The following is a 23,329-nucleotide window of genomic DNA, read 5'->3' on the forward strand; positions in this document are numbered from 1 at the left end:
TGGACACACATTATTGGAGAGTAGGTTTAGATTAGACATCTGCAAGAACTACTTCACAGTTAGGGTGGCTAGGAGCTGGAACCAACTTCCAAGGGAAGTGGTGCTGGCTCCTACCCTGGGGGACTTTAAGAAGAGGCTTGATGCCTGCCTGGCTGGACTCATTTCAGTCCAGTTTTTTTCCTGCCCAGGTGGGGGGTCAGACTTGAAGATCTACAAGGTCCCTTCTGACCCTTAACATTGATGGAACTTGACATTACTTTCGTTAACCATGAAAGCAGGCCTGAAGTGTACAAAACCAGTGTAAAAATAGCACAAATTCGAATATAAAGCAATACAAGATAGCAAAATTAATGATACATAATGTAAAAGAGGTGTGTGTGTGTGTGTGTGTACTGATAACACATTGGAATGCACAGACTCATTTCCTTAGCTTAACTCACAAAAGATTTATCTTAGACCTTATTTCATATAAGAAGGGGGTGGGGGTAGAGAAGGAAAAGAGAATGATAAAAATGGATGGGGGAAGGGAAGGAAATGCGGGGTCTTTCTGCTATGTTATTGCCCTCCTTGACATTGCCCATCCGGGGTGATATCACTACACCATTTGTGACAGTAATTTTGCTTCGTTGATTTTGGCTTGTACCATGCACAGGGTAGAAAGGAGTTTGCAATACAGGAAAAAAATAAAACTATCAAAATAATCATTAGAATGAACAGTATTACAATTGGGTGCAAAGTAAGGTTGAGGGTCCCAGTGGTAGCTAGGAACCTCTTAATCCGGGTCTCCCATCCACTGTAGTGTGTGGCTTCCTCAACCTTAGTCAGTACTTGGATGATATGGTTGTTAGCTTGTATAATGGTTTAGGTTTTGTTAGTCTCTTGGTTTAGGGTCTGCAGGGCTTGTTGAAAGTCTAGGTTCAATAGCATGTCTGAGGGCTTGGGAAGAGATTTCTAAATGGACTGGGGTTAGAGTGGGCCTGAAAACAACATATTTCATATCAACAGATGTGTCACCCTCCTGAGTTTGTACCATATAACAAAAACAGTGATAGCCCTGACACTGCATAGATATACATTCTGTTGAAGGTTAGTAATGTTATAAAAATCATTTATGATTAGGGTAGCACATAAAGTACAAAGACATGCATCCAAAGCCCATATCTACAATTAGAGGTTGACTGCTGGGGTCTCTGACCGTTACGTAGGGGCAAACTAAAAAGTTAGGTTTGACGCAGAGGGTATTAGATTGTAGCATGAATTCTTTGCAATGTACCCAGAACCAGTGTTCTCACAGTCACTGATAGAAATGGCTTCAAATCTGCCATCAGATAGTTCCCATGTCCAATGTCCGTGTGTTTGAGGGATCATGAATTTATTATTGATTTGGCTGCCTACGGTTAGAATTGTAAAAATTCTGATTATTTTACCACTGATTACCCCCCAAAATGATTATATTAAGAGTCCAAGTATCCAGATTCAAAATTAATTGCAGCATTCTATTGTATGGCTGGAACTGTGAGGATTGCTTGGTTTGGGTCATTAACAGGTTTTGAACTTCCAATGGGATATGTCCCTCCATACCTTGGAGGAAAATATCCTTGATTATGCCTATGTACCAGGTTTGGGCTTGGATGCACATGAAGGTAAAGGAGGTATTTCTTCCTAAGGCTATGATAGCCTCAGCCAGGGAATGGGAGTCCTGGGATTCAGTGAGCTGCATCCATGGTATGAAGGATGCCATGGATACAGTTAGTTGAGCTATTGATCTAAAGTTCTTTTCTGTAGGCTTGTCTAGCTGGTGGAGGAGTTGTCTGACAGTTGCCAGTTTGTTCTGGAACACCTCTGAGTTAATGGAATTGATGACACCTGTGCTGGCACCAACCACTCCCAACACCATATCCAGAGACCTTCGTCCTCATGGAGCACGGGAGTTGTCAGCATCTGGCTTGGCAAGGGCTTGCTTAACCCATGCCTTCCCTCCAATGCTTAAAGGGATCAAATAGTTTCCACACTGTGGGTACTGCAGGATACTATGTGCTTGCAAGTCAATGGCAACCTTCCACAAGGATCTAGTTGTGTGTGTTAGTAAAGGTTTACTTGCATCTCTCGTAACTACAAATGGTCCAACTTCATATTTTTGTGCCTCTTCATGCACAATAATTTCAGTGGCCAGAGCAGGGTTTTTTTTTCTGTGGGTAAAAATGCCACAGTTGGATAGAGACATCCACCTGCACAGTTAGTAGAATTGTATGTAAATTTTTTAGATTTTGGAAAAAACCATGTGAACATGATGTGACACTGCCCTTGTGGTGAAGTTACCATCATTTCCATCAGTTCTGGGGAGGTTGGTCGGAAGGTGTTGCTTCCCAAACACACCTGCATATGATTTTCTTCTGCACATAAGGAGCTAGAGAGGTTCCGTGAGATGCAGGAGCAGGTGGGTGTTGGAGGAGTTAATGAGGAAGTAGGAGAGAGTGTAGATGGAACCAGGATAGGTGTAGGTTTTGGGGGACAGGCAAGTTTGAAGGCAAGGCAGTGTCCAGAGCACCCGATCTTTCCATTCCTCATCTAGCCAAAAATGTGTTGTTGACCTGTTGGGACACTAACACTGCTTGCCCTCCAAACATGATACCAATTACGATCCTGTACTTCTTCCCCTGGGTTGATGCCCACCCTAGCACAAAGTGTTGGAATGGTGCACTTAGACTTAACGAACAGGGTGAAATTAAGATGATTTGGAATCTCAATTTCAAGCAGGGATTTTTGTTATTTCCACATTTTTGCTTCCCATTGTCTACACCCAGATTTTGGAAAGTTTTGGTACTGCAGAATTCATATGCCTTTAAGGTTATTGTCACAGCCAATTATCCCTGTACAACACAAGTCCACTGCTTATCAGGGTTAGTTCATGATTTGAATTACAATACAGACTGCCTGTCAGTGGAAGGAACCATAAAAAAGGACTCCACACGGGCTTAGGATCTTCATGGTTTAGGTTACTTTAGAAAGGTAGGGAGGTGAGAATGAGATTGCCCAATTGATTATTTATCTTAGGGAGATGTTGGAGAGGGTGGTGAACCAATTACTTTTTCCCTACAGAGGTTTGGCCTACTGCCTTTATCTGCCTCAACAGCAAATACAAGCACAGTTCAGTCTGCTAGATGTGTATTTACCAATGATCAAAAAGCTGTCCTTCTTGCTATTCAAGAAGGGTGAGTGGCAGAGAAGAGGGAGCAGTCTTACCCTATTCCTTAGAGGTTGGCCATTTCTCCTTTGTTGGTGGATCTATGGCGAATGACCAGTTTCCTGGCAGTGGACAAATCTTGTTGAATCCTATTGGGACAGGGCTGGTTTCATGGTTAACCCTACCCTGTCCCTTTGAGCAGTTTTAGTTGTGACATGTATACCCATTTCCCTTACAACATGTCTTGATGAGCAAGGGGAGAAGCAGGTGACAACATAACAAAATGGAATCTTGACATTACAAAATGGGGCTTGACATTACTTTGGTTAACCATGAAAGCAAGCCTGAAGTACACAAAACCGGTGTAAAATAGCACAAAATAGCAAAACTTTGAATATAAAACAATACAAGATAGCAAAATTAGTGATACATAACCTAAAAGAGGCATATATGTATGTATATATGCCTCTTCTAGGTTATGTATCTCTAATTTTGCAATACTATATCTATAGTATTATATATACACTAATATATATAGTAACGCATTGCAATGTGCAGACTCCTATTCCCTGTTCCTTAGGGGTTGGCCATTTCTCCTTTGTTGGTGTATTTATGTGCACCTAAACTTAATGTGACTTTGCTTAAGGCACCATATTAAGGCACATTAAATGTAGATGCAAAAAGCTAAATCACATTAACGTACATGCTATATGTGTTCAGACCACCACTACTAATGCTTTACTAATAAGCTTTCCAAGTTTTGAGATTCAGTTTTAAGCTCTGGAAACAAATTCAAATCTTTTATATCAATGTGTATAGTCCTGTAGAACATTTGATGTATTTGAATGACTTGATTACTTTCAGGTAGATTTCATGCAAACATGTATGTTTCAGTTACTTAAAATAACAAAACTGAGTAGTGAAGAGTTATGCATGAATTACCCTCTGATTGCTTTGTGCTGAATCTGACAGATTTGTGACATAGCATTCTTCTGGATTACTTGTTTCAGAATCCATGATCTTTTCTACGAACCAAAGGGTGTCAGGTAAACTTGTAAGCATGGGTATTTTTAATCCATAACATTCTTGCAAGTGTGATCACATGAACATAAAGGTAAGGCATCTGTCTAATTCTGGTATGTGCTTATAAAATGCAAAAGTAGAAATCAGTGTCTTCATCAGATTAGACTACAGATGTTTCACAATATTCCAAACAGAAGTTATAAAAAGTTTTAAATGTAAAATAATCCTCTCTAGCCTCTACCAAATATATCATTTTTTTGCCTGATCTCCTCAGGTCTGTGAGCCTAAAGTTAGATTAGCCTAAACTCCCTTTAGATGTCTAACCTTATGGACTCAAGTTTGAGAAAAAAACTCATTGTTTTAGTTCAGCTTCTCTGTTGGGTTCAACATGGATCTCTGTTGAGGTGTGGTTTTTACATTTCCTTTTTTTTAGTTTTGTACAACTGGAAATATTTGGGAAGTTTTTTCCTTACCTGAAATTTTTCATTTAAGGTATTTCCTAGAGGAATAATTTTAATTCCCTAATGTTGATAGATGTTACAGAAATATAATTGGGATGCTTTAGTACCTCTGCCTTGGGGATCACCTTGAGTTTGAGCTTCTTGCTCTCTTGGTTTCTGTATGACTAAATTTGATCCAGTTATATACAACTTAAAACTTTAAGTTCACATGTACTTGATAGAATTTTGTTGGATTTTGATATTGGGGTCAAAGCTGGACTTTTCCCATGATTTGTTCCTCCCCAGAGATAACAAGGATCCTCTGATGTCCCCTGACTTGAATGCAGGAAGGTGAGAGAAAGGAGGAGAGAGGGGAAATAAAAGCAGGGGGGAGAAAGTTAAATCAGGGGTGGGGGAGTAGAGGGGGAAGTAGATTAGGAGCAGACTAGAGAATGGGGCTGGGGGGTACATATATGCAGGTGGGAAAGGAAGCAGGAGGCAAGGCTGGAAGAGGAATTGTCTAGGGCCAAATATTAATGAACCAGGACCTGGGAAGTTAGGGAGGTGGACAATAGCAGAGGGGATCAGAGCAGAAGCTGGAAGTGGTAATGGGTGGTAGAAGAGAAGGGCATGTAGGATGGAAAGAAGTATGGGTAACCTGTATAACATCCTTTTCTCTATTAGCTAACTGAGACATTTTGAGTTTCTGCATTTCTAGTCTGTCAGCAAATAGCTGTAAGGCCTATGGCAAAGAACAAGTCTTATCCCTCTGTTGCTGTAGAGGTTAATAGTGTACTACAGCTAGACGTTACAACGTCTACTAAAGTGGTAGAGATGTGTGTTGGGAATCCAAAGCCTCAAGCCCTATGGGTGACTCAGATTGGATCCCAGTATGTTTTCATGTGATAACCTTTGTGTTTATTGTTTTGGGGTTTTTTTTCCTTATTTTATTAGCTGGAAAAAAAAATACCCTTTTAATATGCAAACAGCTTTTAATTTTGCTAGAAGTTTGGAAATGGGAGAGAAATTTGGCTGTGTGGTGCTCTCAGTCACTTTTTGAAATATGTGACCACATGCTTTTTTTGTTTGTTTGTTCTGTTTTTGCCACAGGAACATTGCCTCATTCATTGTATAAATTAGAAGGTACCTGAAACATGATTTGCATTTGTATAAATGGTACATCTGATGGTTGGTTCTAATTCAGTTTCTTGGCAGCTATATATTTGCCATATAATTTTTGTTGAACTACTGCTTGGTCAGCATTTTCCAGTTTTGTTTGGGTTTTTTGTTTGCTTGTTTGCTCACTTTATTAGGTTGCATGGACCCAGGGGAAAACCAGAATTCCTTACAGTGCTAAGGATTGTTTAAGGAGAGTATTCTAAAGTTCCTAAGTTAGAAGCATTCCTAACCTGTTGAACACAGCATTGTGTCCTGTCCAAGGGGAGTTGAAATAGGAAAATGTTGTTCAAAGTGGACCATTGGAGGGTGCTATTGTGAATGCCACAGCATTGCTCTGGAAATGATGAGAGCAAATCAGGGTAGAAAAGCTAGCTGTAAAGAAAAAATGAGGGAATTAAAGAAGAGGAGATTAGGAAATAACTAAGCCCTTTAGCATGACTGGCAGGATTTCCTGTGTTTTGGGCAAAATGCTGGATGGTTAAGACAAATCCAAAAGAACCTACGAAAAATCAAACCTAGAAGGTGCTTTCTGCTGGAAAAGGAGCTACTCAGATTTAGTCTAGCTTGAGATGAGGCTTTTGTTTCTTCTCCAGTCAACATGGGTGGAGTGAGTGGCAAATATTGCCCCCAAGGCAAGCAGATGCTATGGCCTTAGCTCTTGGGCTAGGGCTAGAGCTGCTCCCTGATCCAGTCCAGGGTTGAACTGGAGGGTTCATGCAGTGGGGGGAGGTAAAGGGGCATGCAAGGGAGACCATGCAGTGTGAGGGACAAGGGGCACAAGGGAGACTGAACAGCAGCAGGGTAGCAGGTCCAGCTCTAGACCTTGATCTGGCTTGGACCAGAGCTGCTATCACTGGTGCCTGGCTGGGGCTAAAGTTGGATTCAGGGTCATAGCTCCTGCTGCTTTGTGCCTCAGAATGGAGTGGAGCCAAAGCAGCCACATGGGTGGGGGGTGGGCAAATGTGGAGGAGGTGAGTGGCTAGAGGGGAAGGAGGGCAGACACCAGGAGGGGGTGAGTGACCATTAAGGGGCAGCCAGCAGGAGGAAGAAGATGGTGGGGAACACACACTAGGAAAGCAGGTACAGGCACCAAAGTGGCAAGAAGTGTGGGGCAGATGGCAGGGGAAAGGAAGGGGGGCAGGGGATCTAGCTTGTTCCTCTCAATCCTCCCTTTCATTCAGAGGGCAACACTTGTAAATATTAAAAATGATGCTTAAAAAAAAAAAAAGATGAGTTGTATATGCTACTATGTTGTCTTAAGTGATGGAAGTGCTTAGCTATTCATTGTTCAGGTATATAAAGTACTTGCAAAACTGTACCCCATTAATGGGATATCTAATATACATTGAGAAGCTGGGTGTTCTCTACAGCTATTTAGCAGCTCAGGGATATTGTTTTGTACTGTTGTTACACAAATGTAGAGTAGCATTGCTTTGGGAGATAGAAAAGACTCTTTCTAAATTCTATTCACTATGTCATACTGCACTAAAGTTAACTGATGTAGAAAGTAACTTGTTAACAGTGAGTGTAATAATGTCTACATTTGCATCAAACTTAAGGGAAAAAAACTGAAGCTTGAGGGTAGAGCTCAAAGATTTTGTTAACACAAAATATGAAACTCCTATTATCTTGAATTCTTAAATGGATTTCTGAATCAATTCTTATAATCCATTCAAAACTACCCCTGCAGGTCACTTGTCTTTTCACTAGGAAGGGGGAAAATTGCTTGCGTTTTTAATGTAGTAATGGATCAGTGGTGAAGTGCAAGAACCAGGGATACAAAAGGGTAAATCACTTAATCTTCAGTATTAACTGCCTGTACTGTATATAGTTGTTGGGATATTGTTTATAGAGAGAAAATTGCTTCTAAGTGTCCCATTCTGCCTTACTAGCACTTAGCACATATTATTCTGCTTGAACATGCAGACTAACATTAGTGTTTTTAGTGCATTTAATTCAGGGGTTGACAATTATTTGGGTCTGTGGGCAATGTAGAGGGAGTTTTGCTGAGCTGTTGCAAGTCGGGTTGGCACACCCCACCTTGCACAACAACTCGCCAAAATGCCCTATGTGGGATGGGGCTGTGGGTGGATGAGGAGCAGCGTTTGGGAGCAGGATGTGTGTGAAAGGGGGGATTCGTGAGGTGGGGTCATGGGGTGGTGACAGCATGGGGCTGGGGCCAGGGGCAGAGCCACGGTCCACTTCCTGCCAGGCCCTGCAATGGGTTTCATGGGCAGGAACAAATTAGTTCTCATCATGGTAGTTTTTAAATGGGGTTTCTTTACACTGGGTTTCTTTTCCATGGCTGAGGCTTTGCTGCAAGGAAATTATTATAATAATGTAGTGTAAGAGTGATGTTGTAGCCGTGATGATCTAGAAATGATGTAGAAGGTAAGAAGTTCTTAGGTTGATATCTTATTGGACCAACTACATAGTTGGTCCAATAACAATTATCACCCTAAGAAACTCTTGCTTCTTGTAATAATAATGAAATTTAAATGCCTTACACAGGGAAACTTTTTCTTTCAAAGCCAGATAGTACTTCTATACTGTAGATCCCTCTTATGAGGGAAGGTCATCCTTATCAAATTCCTTTTCAGATCTTCCTTTAAATCCTTCATTGGGAAAAGAAGGGGAAGAGCATGCTGTCCTTCATCCCTCAAACCACAGCAAGCTTCTGTATTGTCTCCCAAACTCATGGATCATTTATACTCTATGTGGAATACAAGCTATCTACATAGATGTCCTCTAGCTTAACTTTTATTCCACAGCACTTGTTTAGAAACATACTTTCAAGTACATCCAGCTGTCCTGGACTCCTTTCCCCTCAGACTGGCTTCCCAGGAGTTCCTGTCTATGAGTTCCCTGAGCAAGTTTGTCTGATTTTTCTGAAGTCCCAGGGTCCTTCCTCTGCTGCCCAAGTTGCCATTTCCATCCATCCTTTCCTCAGGATCCTGAACTGAGTCAGCTCATAGTTACTGCTGCCCAAGTTGCCATCTACTAGTACATTCCCCACCAATTCTTCCATGTTTGTGAGCAGAGGTCAAGAAGAGCATGGCCCATAGTTAGCCTCTCTAGCACTTGTACCAGGAAATTGTTCCCAAAACTCTCCAAAAGCTTATTGGATTGCTTGCACTCTGCTTTATTGACCTCACAGCAGATGTCAGGGTAATTTGAAGTCCCCCATGAGAACCAGGGCCTGTGATTGGGAAACTTCCACTAGCTATTGGAAAAAAGTCTCATCCACCACTTCCTCCTGGTCCCTCACCATGATATCACTCTTGTTGGTCTCTCCTCTGGCTCAGAGATTTTCAACAGGCCTAGCTCCAGTTTTGTACTGGAGATCTGAGCAACCATATGTCTCTTATCTAAATTGCAACTCCTCCTCCTCTTCTCCCCTGCCTGTCCTTCCTGAACAGTTTATAACCATCCATGGTAGTGCTCCAGTCATGTGAGCTATACCATAAAGTCTCTGTTATTCCAATTACATCACAGTTTCATGGCTGTACAAGGGCTTCCAGTTCTTCCTGCTTCTTTCCCAGGCTCTATGCATTTGTGTACAGATGCCTAAGGTTACTAGTTGATTGCCCAGATTTCTCAAGAATGAGAACCTATCCCCTATTGCCCCCTCCTGCTTGCTCTTCTTCTAGGTCACCAACTTCCCCACTTACCTCAGGGCTTTGGCCTCCATCCCCTGACAACACTAATTTAAATCCCTCATTAGGATAGTGAGCCTGTCTGCGAATATGATCCTCCTTCTCTTTGTCATATATTTCCCATCTCTTCCTAGCAATCCTTCTTGGAATATCATCCCATGATCAAAGAAGCCAAATCCCTGCTGGCGACACCACTAATGCAGCCAGGCATTGATCTGCAGGATGCACCTGCTCCTGCCTCAGCCCTTTCCCTTGACCAGAAGGATCAAAGACTGTATCACCTGAGGCCTTGTCCACTTCACCCTTACACCCAGAGCCCTGTAGCCACTTTTGATCTGCTCAGGGTCTCCCCTGTATCATTGGTGCCCACAAGGATGAGCAGCATGGAGTAGTAGAGGGCTGGATGTCTGGCACTGGCAGTTTAGAGGCACTATTAATGCTGTCCTACCCTGGACTACCTTCAGAAGGAAGATTTCCTATGCTTTGGTGGATGATTGATGCTAATAAGAATAATAATTTAACACCAAAGGCCCTTGGCTGTCTCCCCTATCTTCATGCATTCCCATCTGTTGTACATCTTCATCCTCCAGTCATCCACATTTTCTTTCTGTAGGTCTGATACTACATCATCTAGCCATCTTCATTTTGGTTGTCTAGGTGGCTTTTTTTCCTCCTGTAGCCCAAGGAGTACATTTTTAATGTCTGGATTGCTTCCATTTTTTTGATATGGCCCAGCCTCTGCAGTCATTGTGCTTGGAATTCTTGGGTTCGGGCTGAGTTTCTGTACCATTGATGGAACTTATTATTGGTTCTTATGTATCATTCTTGTGTTATAGGATTATACTGTGCAGCAAATATTTCCTGTAAAATCTTCCTTTCAAAATGATCTTGTAGTGTCTTGTTTGCTAGCTAGAGAATCAAGATTTGACTGTTGTAGATTGTACATAGCCTGATTATAGTTTTATAGCAGGTGTGAGCAAAATATGGTCCCTGAGCCAAATCTCTACCCTGCCAGCTGGTTGGATATGGCCTGCAGGCAGGCACCCACCAATTGATTTGTATCCAGCCCACAGGTGCCCCTGTAGTGCTCTGCATGGGGCTAAAGCCTGCCCACTCCTGCTTGGGGCAACCCACACTGTGTACCTGCTTGCATCTGTTGGACGGTCCTGGCCCTGACCAGCATGCACAGCATCCCCACAGGGATGCTCCCACTCCTGCTGCAGCTGCCCAGGTACTGCTCAGCTCCCCCTGCCTCCAGCAGCAACTCCTCCTCTTGTCCCTGATGTGCTGCTCCAAGCAATGGGTAGGGCAGGGAAACAGGGGCAGGTAGTGGGGTAAGCTCCCATTCACCTTCCACCCACTTTTCCTGCTCAGTGTAATGAGCAGGAACTTGCAGGCAGCTGAGTGGGTGGAAGGCAGCCCTGCCAGGAAGCTGTGAGCATTGGACAGGGCCAGGGTGGATTCATGTGGAAGTGTAGCATGGGCTGCCCCAGGCTAGGGCAGGTGGGGCTTGGCCTCATGCAGAGTGCTGTGGGGGAAGCTTCAGGCTGGATGCAGAGCGAGGGCAGACTTTACCTACACCACCCAGTCAAGCTCTGCTGCACAAACCCTCTGCACCTTCCCTCCTTCCTTCTTGCACCCTGCCCAGCTCCTAGGACTTAATGCATGGGTAACCCCCCACCCTACATATTTCACACCACACACACACCTACACAACCCCTCATCCCCTCCAAATCACTACTCCCCCCCACAGTGTAAAAGATTTTATTTTGAGCTATTATGCAATTGCCTCAATATGCATTATTCCAAAAAACAGAAATCAAGACAAAAAATATTTTTTTTAATAAAAAAAATTATAGTAGATGTTTAATCTCTTAATGTATGAATTTTTTTATGTGTAATTTGTTAAAATTATATATTCTGAAAGTTTTGATGAGTGCAGCCCTGAACACTTCATCCAAATTGGTTAAGTGGCCCTAAAGCTGAAAGAATTGCTTACCCCTGTTTTATAGACTTGAAACTTAATTTTCCTTTGGATAAGCTCAGATGAGTTGTGCAAAGGTAATGCTCTTTCTTTTTTGTTTTCTTTTTCTTTTAAATAAAACTTTCACAAAACTGGTAACAGAACACTGCCCTGTGGCTATAATCCTAGATGATTCAACCTCTTTGCTACACAATTCTTGCAGGTATTACTGAGGAAATACTGAAAATGAGACATGAGTCTCCCATCATATGGGAGGAATAAGATATGAATCTACAGGTTCATTCTATAAGCAAATCCTATGGGTTTAGTCAGCTCCTCAGTCATTATGATATAAATCTGGTGACACTTTGTTAAAGTAAAGCGAGTTACCCTGGATTACAACATTTAAATTTAGTGGTGTCGTTTAAAAAAAAATAAGTCAATGAAAAATTAGACTATTGTGCATTACATTTTACAAGAATTAAAAGGCAGGATAGATATACACATTATAAGACTATCCAAATAAAATACATAGAGAAAGCATGAGCTTTTGTGCGCACAAGTTATATTGTATCATTTTAATTGTCTTTTTTAATTTTTAAAATCTGTGCAGTTATAAGGGTAAAATATAAAATCACTTAACAAAGAAATGAAAACAGAAAAATAGAAAGAAAATAAGACAAATGGGCCTGCCCTACAAATATTTAATCAATCATAATTTGCATTATGCAAAACACCAATTCGTTTTGTTAAACACATGTCCTTGTCTTCCACCCTCTCCTGTAAGAGGGTATGATAGCACTTTCAGGATGAGGACAGGTCCAAGGCTGATGAACTTCTATATATAATTCAGCTGAGCCCTCAAAGCAGATTCTTGTAGTCCAGATGAATTTTAGGATTTGGAGGCTGGAACATCTAGGGCTGAGGAGGGGGTTGGTACTTGGGTGCAGGTGCTATAAATAAGTTTTCTGTTCCCAGAGTAGCACCTATAGCCTTCTGGAAACACTTTGCTTTGGTTTTAATAAAACTCTGTCAAAGGCCTTAGTAAATCTGTTAAGTAGAGGCCTAATTAAGGTTTCTGAGAAAAGGCCTTACTAGCCAAGTAGGTGGGCCAGTGCCACTTTGACAGTGAAGAGCAAGATGGGACCTGTGTATGATCTTTCCCATGTAAGTGTTGCATTACTTGTAACTTAATGGAAGAATTTTATCCTCACCATATGGAACTATGGAACACATGCACCAAGAGGATAAGATTGGTCTTGTTTAACTTGAGGTCTCTGGCTGTAGCGTGGAGTAGATATGATTTGTTTTATTATGTACAGAGACAGGTGTGGCTTCCTAAACCATAAAACATCCTCTTATTTTGAAAGAATCTTCAGAGCTAGAACAGGTGGCTGAAGTCCACTGTATGCATCTTCTTATTGCCATATTGTTCTGTCTTACTAGCCATGCATAAAACTTATCTAATTAAAACAATGTGTATTTTTAACAAATGCATGCAGAAACATAGATGCTGTAAAAAACCATAGTAGCAAAAAAAATGAGGTTAACAGATTTTACCATCATAGTAGTAAGAAACCAGTTCACATTCACCCCTTTGAAACATTCAGTGAGGACTGAGTATCATACATTAAGCATACAATCCTTTATCAATATGTAGTGGCAAAGTATTCTTTGTACAAAAAATTAAATGATGAAAATTATGGCTATCATAATGTATTATGAAATATAATGTCTACTTCTCTTGTCAATACATCTTAATTATACACCGTGTCGAGATGGATTAGTAACCTTAATTCAGAATGTTCTTAGTTTCTGACATTTAAATAAGGTCCTTCACTTTTCAGCTACAGTGTTGCTTGGGGGGTGGGGACTGTCTTTTAGCAAAGGGAGAGGGTTATAAGATAGAAACAGTGATAAAAGACTTATTTGGTATTCAAGAGTCTTGTGCAAACTGCTAAAGAAGTCTTTGGAACTGAACCAATCTTTCTGTGAAAGCTTTATTGATTACACTGAGAAAAGACCATTTTAAACACTTTCATAGGCACTGCCTTGCCTGAAGAAGTAAAATCTATTAAACTTAGATTATGAACTTTTTGTTTATGAACTCACTTGTCTTAGTGGACAGCTGGCAGAGTCTGGGCATCATTATCCTCTCTTCTTAAAGCAGACTTATGAAAATTCCCATATCTCTGACCATTTGTGTACTACTCCTGGTGTTTCCAAAAGTATATTTAATCTCAAGTGGCCTTCTGTGCACTTCAGGGGCACAGAGTACATATTTCTGCATGCACTGTCTCTTCAGGATGGATTGTTACTCCTGCACATGTCCTTAGGGTGTTTTGAGTACTACACACCTCTTATACTCAAAGGAGATATCGGATGTAGTTAATGGACAGACAGCATAGCTCGGATTTTTACTGCTTCTCCAAGGATCTCTGAACTCAACTAGCTGTTGATAATTTAGTTGTCAGAGGTGTGACTAAGTAAGCCTGTAAGGAAATAACAGACAATATAATCTTCAGACACCTGTAACTTATTGATAGCTCTGCACAGCTATACCCAGGAATCCTAACCCCAATAGATTTAAAGAAAAGTCCTTAAATTTCCAAGGATGCTAAAAATGGATGAATGTAGAGACAGTGAGCACGTTCGTGCTCATTTGTACTGGTGTCAGGTATTAGATTAGATAGGTATAAGAAACTAAGATATCTTGAGTTGGCACTTCTCAACAGAGGCTTTGCCTACAGCTGGCTCCATCTGATGTTAGAATGGTTCCTGTTAATGGTAGACATGAAGGGGAAGAGAAAGATGAGATGAGATTTGATTTGTCATGGCTTATGATACATTGGTAGAAGATGACTCCATAATGCATGATTTAGAGGTACTATTGTTGGGCTGATATACAGGAAAAATGAACTGCTAAAGGTTTACAACTGCTGAATGATCTTGTAAACACCACTGTCACTAGCATGTCAAGGTGGAGAGGGCTATGAAATGTACAGTCTTCCCTATAGACAGAAATAGTCAACTGGATACCACACAGGATTCCATAAGAGTTGATTTCCACCTGAAACTCGGGTCAGGATCTATTGCACAAACATCCCTGAAGATTTCTTAAATGAACAAGAGTACCTCTCTAAACAGGAAATGGGGTATTAGCATATGAAGGATAATGTAGTTGTACATTTATAGTAACTATGGCTAAACTATGGCATCCTTTTTGTTGTGAATCAGTTGTGCTGAAGTACGTTCTGCTGAGAGATGCTGAGATTTGTTTCCCCCTCAAATTCTTTGATAACCTTTGGAAAAGTTAAAATGTTGACTTGATATTATCATGAATGTTAAGAGTTAACAGTTCTTTCAGAATGTAAGTGGGAAGGGGAGATTGCAAAAGAAAACTTGCCAACTGAAAAAAAAAATGACTCCATTTTTGCCCATTCTGGGTAAACAATTTTGGTGTTAAATCACATATGCTACAGAGTCAGGAAGAGCTTTATCTGGTATTTTTATCAAAATACTTTTACAACTGGATACAGTCACACTATAAATTTTTTACAGTGTATTTATGCAAAGGTGTAGTGCAAGATGCAATGAAATCCTGAGACCAGAAATGAAGTCAAATGGAGTTATCTGAAAATTTGAATAATCTTAAACTATCAGATTACCCCTTGCACTGAGATTTGGTCAAAACAGGAAAAGTGAGTTTTGTCAGGGGGTAAGACTTGAGTTCATGAACTGAGAGTTGGCAGAGTATATTGATGCACAAGGAATGCCCCCTCCAAAGAACAGAAGGGACTTAGCATTGTAGCTTGGTTACTTGGAGCTTAATTGGCCATATAGATGGTATCCAGACCATTTTCAACACTGGAAGCAAAAAAGGAGAGATGGATTCTGGAAAATAAATAGGTAACATATTATTAATTGAACTGGGTACTTTTATTCTATTGCAATGGCATTATTCTATATTACGGTAACATCTATAGATCCCAAAAGATATTCAAAGCTTCATTGTCCTGTATCTTTTACCAGCATGTAAAAAAGACATGGACAATGCCTCAAGGAACTTCCAATAATCACACATTTTAATTGCATTACTTTTTAAATTTACCACTGAATCATAACTATGCTATAGTTTGCAAAATACCAGAAACTCTGGCTGCCCAAAATTCATGTTTAAGGCACTTATGTTTTTGGAAACTACATTAGTGGTTCAGAAAGGTTTACTGTAGATATAAATAATGCTGCAAGGATTATGGACTCCAAAGAAATGATGCATAGAATAATTCTGTGGGAGAACAATAATAGAACTAATTCCTTATATTTAAAAGGTAAGATTCTCGTTCTTATAAAATTCTGGTAGCCTGTGGATATGAGTATTGCTTTGATTGATAGTCCTATAAAATTATATTTAAGAATTAAAAGCCACTTATTTTATTATAACATTGCCTGTTAGTGCTGTTGTTATAATTTTTGTGTGTGGAGGTATTCAGGCAAGGTTAATCAGAATAATTAAATATCATGAATGAGAATAATGGGGACTTTCTGTAAAATATGTAGATACAGCATGTATGAGTGATAGGGTGGGTTAGAAAGTAAGTACCCAATCAAATATGGGGGTACCTACCTGAATTACTAATAAGGAAGGTCCATGGTTATCCACTGATAAGACTTAGGAACCAGATCAGACCAAGTAGATCAGACTATCAATTACTGATCTAGTCTTGTATCCTCAGAAAAGGAATGCTCAGTACCAAATAGTTTAGAAAGACCTACTGAAAACCCTGTAATAAGCAGCTGAGAAATATCTTGTTTCTAAAGCAAGTTTCTTCCTAAACCCTATCCCCTAGGACCCTTCTACATGTTACACTTAAAACAAGATGCGATTAACTGGTTAATTATAAATTGAAACCTTAAAGCAAATAAGGTGTTATAAAACAACGAATAAGCCACAGAGTTATTCCACAAAAATGTGTAATAACTTTGATTGGTTCCTATCATGCCATTAATTGAATGTGTGGCCAGATGTGCCCCATGGCTGGGAGTCCATCAGCTGTGAGCTCCCAGCCACAGGAGTGCATGGTGTACCCACAGAGCTGCTAACCCTGATCAGTTGACAGGATTCTCCAGCCACTGCAGCTTGCTATTTGCCAGTGCAGGATGAGTTCCCCTTGCAGTAAGGTATAATAGGATTTAATTCTTTTTCCTACAGTCACACCTCCTTGATATGCAAATGTTGGCATGGCAGGAACTGTGATTGTGTGGATTACACATCAGATCCCTTTGTGCCTTTACCTGCATGTCTGGCAGGGGCCTAGTGTTTTGAATCATGAAGGTCTGCCTTCCCTAATTAACTCATCATATTTTTGTATATGTTTTAAATGCACACATTTATGCAAGCACATGCACACACACACACACACACACACACACACACACACACACACACACACAGATAATGTTCTGTTTCCCTACAAGATGTAACTCGAAATCTCAGCCCATGAAGACAGGATGGCTAAGTGGCTTTAAATTACACTTGCTGTGTCCTCTCTGCTCCCAGGAAAATAACCATTGGATGTCTACCTTAGTTCTTGCAATGCAATTCTTCCCAGTCAGAACTCTTCATTGCTCGTGTCCTTTTATCTAATCTTGAAGTGCTGTAACAAAAATTAGAATCTTATTCCTAGTCCCTTTTGGAATCTCATCCAGTTATTTGATATTGCAATGGTCTTGTAGCTAATCTGGTAATCTTGTAATGTGTTTTACAGGTTAATTATAAAATAAAAGATTATTTTATTATTTCTGTATCCCTTGATCTTCAGTTTTAGTGGATATCCCATGGCCCTTGTATCATTAGGGAAGTTAAAGACTACCAATGTATGTTTTTCATGGCATTCATATTTTATATGACAGTCATGTGCCATTTGTTTCACTTCCTCCTCCTATGAAGCACTGTCACCCCAATCCAAAGCCACTTAGGCCAGAGTAAAAGAACCCATTACCTTTGAATGTTGGATTATATTCCTTGGGCTGAGTCATTTCTAGAAGCAGTGTTCTCTGCAATAGTTAATCTATTACTAATAGTAACTCAGAAAATAGTAGATGTAATCAAATGAAAGATATTTAAGTGCTCATGCATTTTATACATTATCATTTCTATGACTTGCATTTCCACCTTTCACCAGAATTATCTGCCACATATTTGACAGCCAACTATAAATTCTTCTCCCTTCTTGGTTTTTTTTTTCTTTTCCTCATTAACTAGCTAGGCTTCCTCAACCTTATGTCATTTTTGCAGAGCAGTGTAAGCTTTAAGAAATCCATGTTTGCTTTCAGCTCTGTGACTTTGGTTTAAAATTTACCAAGTACTTTATATTTGCTGGAAAAGTACTTAGTGAGTAAATATGGACCTCAAAAATAAATAAAGCAGTGTGATCTTTAAACTATTCATTCTAAATATGAGCTCTCCACTGGCAAGGCACCTAATAAGTCTCTATAGATCTGAAACACCTCTCTCTAGAAGGATGGATGGTATTGGTCACCTCTAAATTAGTCTGGCTGTGAAGAATTTTAATGGAAAAAAAAATTCAAGTGCTCTAAAACAGTAACTTCAAAAAGATGATGTTTGGGGTAAAGAAAAACGTGGATCCAATTTACAGTCAGTGAAAACTGACCAAATATTTCCAATACAGATTGTGCTTTTTTCAAACTAAAATAGGTGCATTTAACTTCTTGTGACACTCATTTGTATTTTTCATAAGCTTCAACCTCCTTGTGGTATTCCCTGGGCTGAAGCAAATTTATGTTTAAATGAAAATATGAATTCCTATCTGTACATTCATTATGGATGCACATTAGATAGAGCATTGGGAATGAGGTGGTACATGAAAAGGGAATTTTAATTCAATCACAGTTCTTTCCCTCGTCCTTTGGGAAGATAGGCGGCAGAGAAACAGCATGCAGTCCTGAAAAAAAAGCTGTATATTACTTCTACATCTCACACCCAACTTAAACAATTTCACACAGTTTTTGCTTTTCTTTTCTCACTTCCTTATGATGGAGGAGTCTGAGTCACAAAGTTACTTCCTGGCATGGCCCCCCAGTGCCCAGATACAAGAGTCAGAACAGTATGAAACAAAAAGAGAGTATTGACACAACTGTACAAAACCGTGACACATTCTGGCCCAAAGGAAACATGGTCTCCTGGAGTAATAGGGTCTGTAATACAGTGAAAAATAGATTACTTAATATGTGGAAGCAGAAAATAACTTGGATTGCTTAAAAGTAGCTCCTGTGGCTGCATAACAACTGATAATAGTCAGCTATGAGATGTTCTGTTTTAATGGAAAACTTTAAGAATATAGCATGAGGAATATAAACAAGGAAGAATCAAGAGATCCTCAAACTGTTACCCCAATAATTTCCTTATTACCACTAGAAAGCCCAGGAGAGAATTCTCAAATGAGAAAAGTCTCCATCAAGTAGGTTTGGGTTCTCTCTATGGAAAGAAAATGAATAGGGATAGGACTCAAATGCAACAGTTACTATCCTTGCCATTTGTGTTGAACTCTCAGCCATCTGCACGGAGGTTCTGTGCTTCCTCAAGGGATCTGGATCATTGTGACTTTCTTGACCATCTCCTAACTTACTGAGAAGTTTTAAGTATGGGTGGGTGGGTGAGTGGTGTTGATGTTGACTAGGCCAGTCGACTGTGAACCTCTTTACCCATAATATCCACACCCCCATAACACTTCCTTATTTACTCAGGGCATTCATACACATACTTTTTTTCCCCACAATACACTGGAGATCCGCGTCTTCAGAGAGGACTTGATGAATCCAGTCTGCTTGATACATGAACTAAGCTGAATTGCACTGCGCTGTGGGCAGTTGTATAATGTGTGTCAGTGCACAAAAAAAGGTGGCAGTGCACTTCTGAACTAAAGCACCTCTGAGGTTTAGTTCAAAAGCGCTCTGCCTCTGTTTTCTCAGTACTGACGTGCATTTTGCGTATACAGCTGCAAGCATCACAGTATCTGACACTGAGGTGCTTGCACATGTAAACATGCCCTTAATCTTTCCCATTCTTCAGTAAAGGCCCTGGACCATGTGAAGAATTCCTAAGTGAAGCTGCACAGGCAGAGCTACTCAACAGCTGTTTTGCCTCTGTCTTCACAAAATTTTTTTTTTTAAAAGCTGAAGCCAGACAGCTAATAAGGATTATCTAGATAAGGAAAGGGGTAAGCTAAGGGAGAAGGTAACAAAAGTGACAGTCAGAAAGCTCTTGTTGGGTCTGAATGAGTTGTTGGGTCTGAATGAATCCATCAGGGCTGGATGAACTTTGTTCTAGGGTACTGAAGGAAGTGGCAGAGGAGATCTGGGAGCCTTTGACAATGGTCTTCATGAAGTCATCAGAGATGGGCCAGGTACCAGAGACTGGAAAAGGTCAACATAGTGCCCCTTTTTAACAAAGGCAGAAGGGAGAACATGGGTAGCTATAGAACAATTAGCCTCAGTAACTAGGAAATTACTGGAGCACATCCCAAGGAAGGCCAATTGCAAGCAACTGGAGGAGAGAGGGCTGATCACAAACAGCCAGCATGAATTTATGAAAAATGAATTGTCAAATAAATTTGATCTCCTTTTTTGGCAAAGTAACTGTTTGGATAGATAAAGGGAATGCTGTGCATATAGTATACCTGGCATTCAGCAAGGCTGTTGACAAGGTCTCACATGACCTGCTCAGAAAAAATTGGAAAATGTTTAAATGAAAATATGAATTCCTATCTGTACATTCATTATGGATGCACATTAGATAGAGCATTGGGAATGAGGTGGTACATGAAATCAATGGCACACTTGGGAAAAAAAACATTTTATGAATTTGATTAAATTAGATTTAACAAAGACTCCAGGTTTAGGGATAAGTGCATCTTAACTAAAATGAAGAACAAGCTGTCCCCAAGAATGGCTAAGACCTATATTGGTTCTCAGGGAAAGAAGGCCCACAGATTGAGAAAGATGGTATGCTACAGCCAAAGATACATGCACACTATAGCTGAAGCTCATGGTTGTAAGGCAAACAGCTATGAACCTGAAGAATGACATGGTATACCATATTTTGTTGCAAATAATGTTGCATTTCCCCCCAAAATAGCTGGGGAAAATTGAGTTGTACATTATATGCAAAGACATGGGCTACCCATGAGCATGCAAATTTGGTAGTGGGGCGGGCTGGAGCAGTGGCAGCATTAACCGCTGAACCTCTGGGAACCACACCAATGCTGCTACCACTTTCTCTTTCCCCTCCTCTGTTGCCAAATGTTCAGATCTGAGCTGGGAAGATATGGAGGGGCCCAACCAGCAGGGGGCCTCCGTTTCCACTTCCTTTGCCAGAGTTCCTGGCAGTACAAAAAATGGTGCAAGGAACTCATGCTGGCTTCAGCTGGAGGAAAGGAATGCCCCTGCTGGTTGTACCCCCTCTGCTTCCCTGCTTGGGCCTTGTTGAGGACCAGGCCGCTGCCCCCATGGCAGGACTTTTCCTTCCCCTCAACTGCAGTCAGCAGCAGCAGTGTAAGTTCCTTGCTGTCACTTCGTGCTGCACTGGAAACTTTGGGATAGGGCATGGGAAAGGAGCCCCACTGCAGTGTGGACCCAGCCCTGTCCCCACCAAAACTCAATATGGGAAGCTAGTGGGGGGAAAAGTTGCCCAGCAGAGGGATTCCTTTTCTACCCCCTTCTACAGAGCTCCTGTGCCATGAAAAGTGGCTTGGGGCACTCCTGCTGCTACTGCCACTGTTGGCTGCAGCTGGGGAAGGGACTAGTTGCTGGCTAGGGTCTGGGGAGTGGGACAGGTCTGTCTGGCAAGGGGGGGTTCCCTTCCTCCATTCTTCCATTAGCCTCTAACTTATAGCACTTAAAATAAAATGCAATGGTTAGAGAGCTTTCTGCCAGGGGCTTCTTGAACATCTATACTTAGCCAATGAAACTAATGTTTGCATTGGAGTAATTTGTAAATAATGTAAAATGATTTTTAAAATGATATATTACACAGTGGCTAATTGCCATGCACTGTTATTGTGAGCAGCAGCCAAGAACATATTCTTAAATACCTAGATACACTGAACTCGTGTTTGATAGTTTAATAAGCTTTATAGATGTTGGCTCTGCAGTGGAGTAACCCCTATAGAAAAATCCATATTGAACACTTAAGAGAGAAAACATATAGGAGAAATGGTGAGACTGGAACACTTCTAAGTTTGTATTAAGAATATCCTTGACTTCAAAAGAACCTGGTAATTATAAGCAAAGTAAATTCACTTTTTACTTTTACTTTATTTTATGTGAAGCAAATTCAATTATAAGGACTATGTTTTAAAACAGATGCCTCTCAAATTTTAAAAAGTAATAGTTTGGCCATTTCAATATTAAAATTTTTTATTTGGTACTGTAGCAGAAGCTAAATGGTTTGGAGGCCTAACCCAGGTATGAATACTTTGGGGATTCTTTGTCAATAAGTTATAGTAATGAAAAGAATTATGAGATTTATATTTAGTTAGTGAATAAATATCAAAGGATTTGAAGCTTCCGTTGTTTTTTCTGCTTATTTTAGGTGTTTAGCTGAACCTTTAAAGACTTCAGGGCTGGCAAAGGCAACTCTGCTTTACTATCATGACCATTCTCTTCCAAGCAAGGGAGATTTTTGTGGAGCTTTCTTTTGTAATCAGGAATTTTAAGGAGTTAGATGCACATTCTGACCAATTATAAGAATGTTTATATTTTGTTGTAACCTGAGTATACCCAAGGGTGTGCCCTATTCTCAATCAGATGCAATGGTTAAGCAGAAGGTGGTGGTGTGAGAGGAATGCCAGAATTTTGAGTAGATCCCTCTTCCCTCTATAGAGTTAGTCCAAGCCCAAAGTTCTTAACTATGTACACTTTATTGAATTATAGTATACATAAACATAAAATTAATATCATATACATGTATTTACACAGTGAACATTAACCAATAAACAAGGTCAAACCCTAAATAACACTATTTACAAGATCACAATACAACATCTAATTACAAAATATAAAGCACAAACATAAATAATTTTAATAACATCTATTCCTTAATATAGTCCCTGAGCCATGGCAAGAGATAATCCTCCTTCCTATAGGGTTCCTTGTGTGTGTGTGTGGGGTGGTGTCCAGGAAGCACCAGGGGCCCCTCCCCTTCAGGCCTTGACTAGGTGTGGGGGGGTGCTCACCCTTCTCTGGGTTTCTCTGCCCCAAACAACTTTTCCCCTGTGAGACCCAATGACTCACGCTCCCACGCAGTGCCATGGAGTGAAAGGGGGAGGGAGGGGGCACATCTTACACATCTTTATACAAAATATGGCATGTGAAACTTTGGCACATGAAACTGGTTTTATCTGGTTTTAAAAATAATCATGCATTAATAATTTTTAGCTTGCATATGATATTAGATCAGTGCAACCATCTAGTCACACCAGATGACAAAGCTAACATGTTTAATGACTTCTTTGCCTCCGTCTTCCTAAGTAGGGACCAGAACAGTTACCTCCCTGCTGGGCCCCCCTTGGGCCCCGGGGGAGGCACACCTGGGCCAAGGGTTAGTGAGGAACTAGTTAGGGAACTTCTGGAGGGACTGGACGTATTCAAGTCAGCTGGTCCAGATGATCTCCGCCCTAGAGTTCTAAAAGAATTGGCTGAGGTCATTGCAGGACTCCTGGCATGGCTTTACGAGCACTCGTGGTGCTTTGGTGTGGTGCCAGAGGACTGGAAGAGGGCCAACGTGGTTCCCATCTTCAAAAAGGGGAACAAGGAGGACCTGGGAAACTATAGGCCAGTTAGTCTTACCTCAATCCTAGGCAAG

The sequence above is a fragment of the Crocodylus porosus genome, unplaced genomic scaffold (assembly GCF_001723895.1).
Source record: "Crocodylus porosus isolate Cpor-Errol unplaced genomic scaffold, CroPor_comp1, whole genome shotgun sequence".
Taxonomy (NCBI): domain Eukaryota; kingdom Metazoa; phylum Chordata; order Crocodylia; family Crocodylidae; genus Crocodylus; species Crocodylus porosus.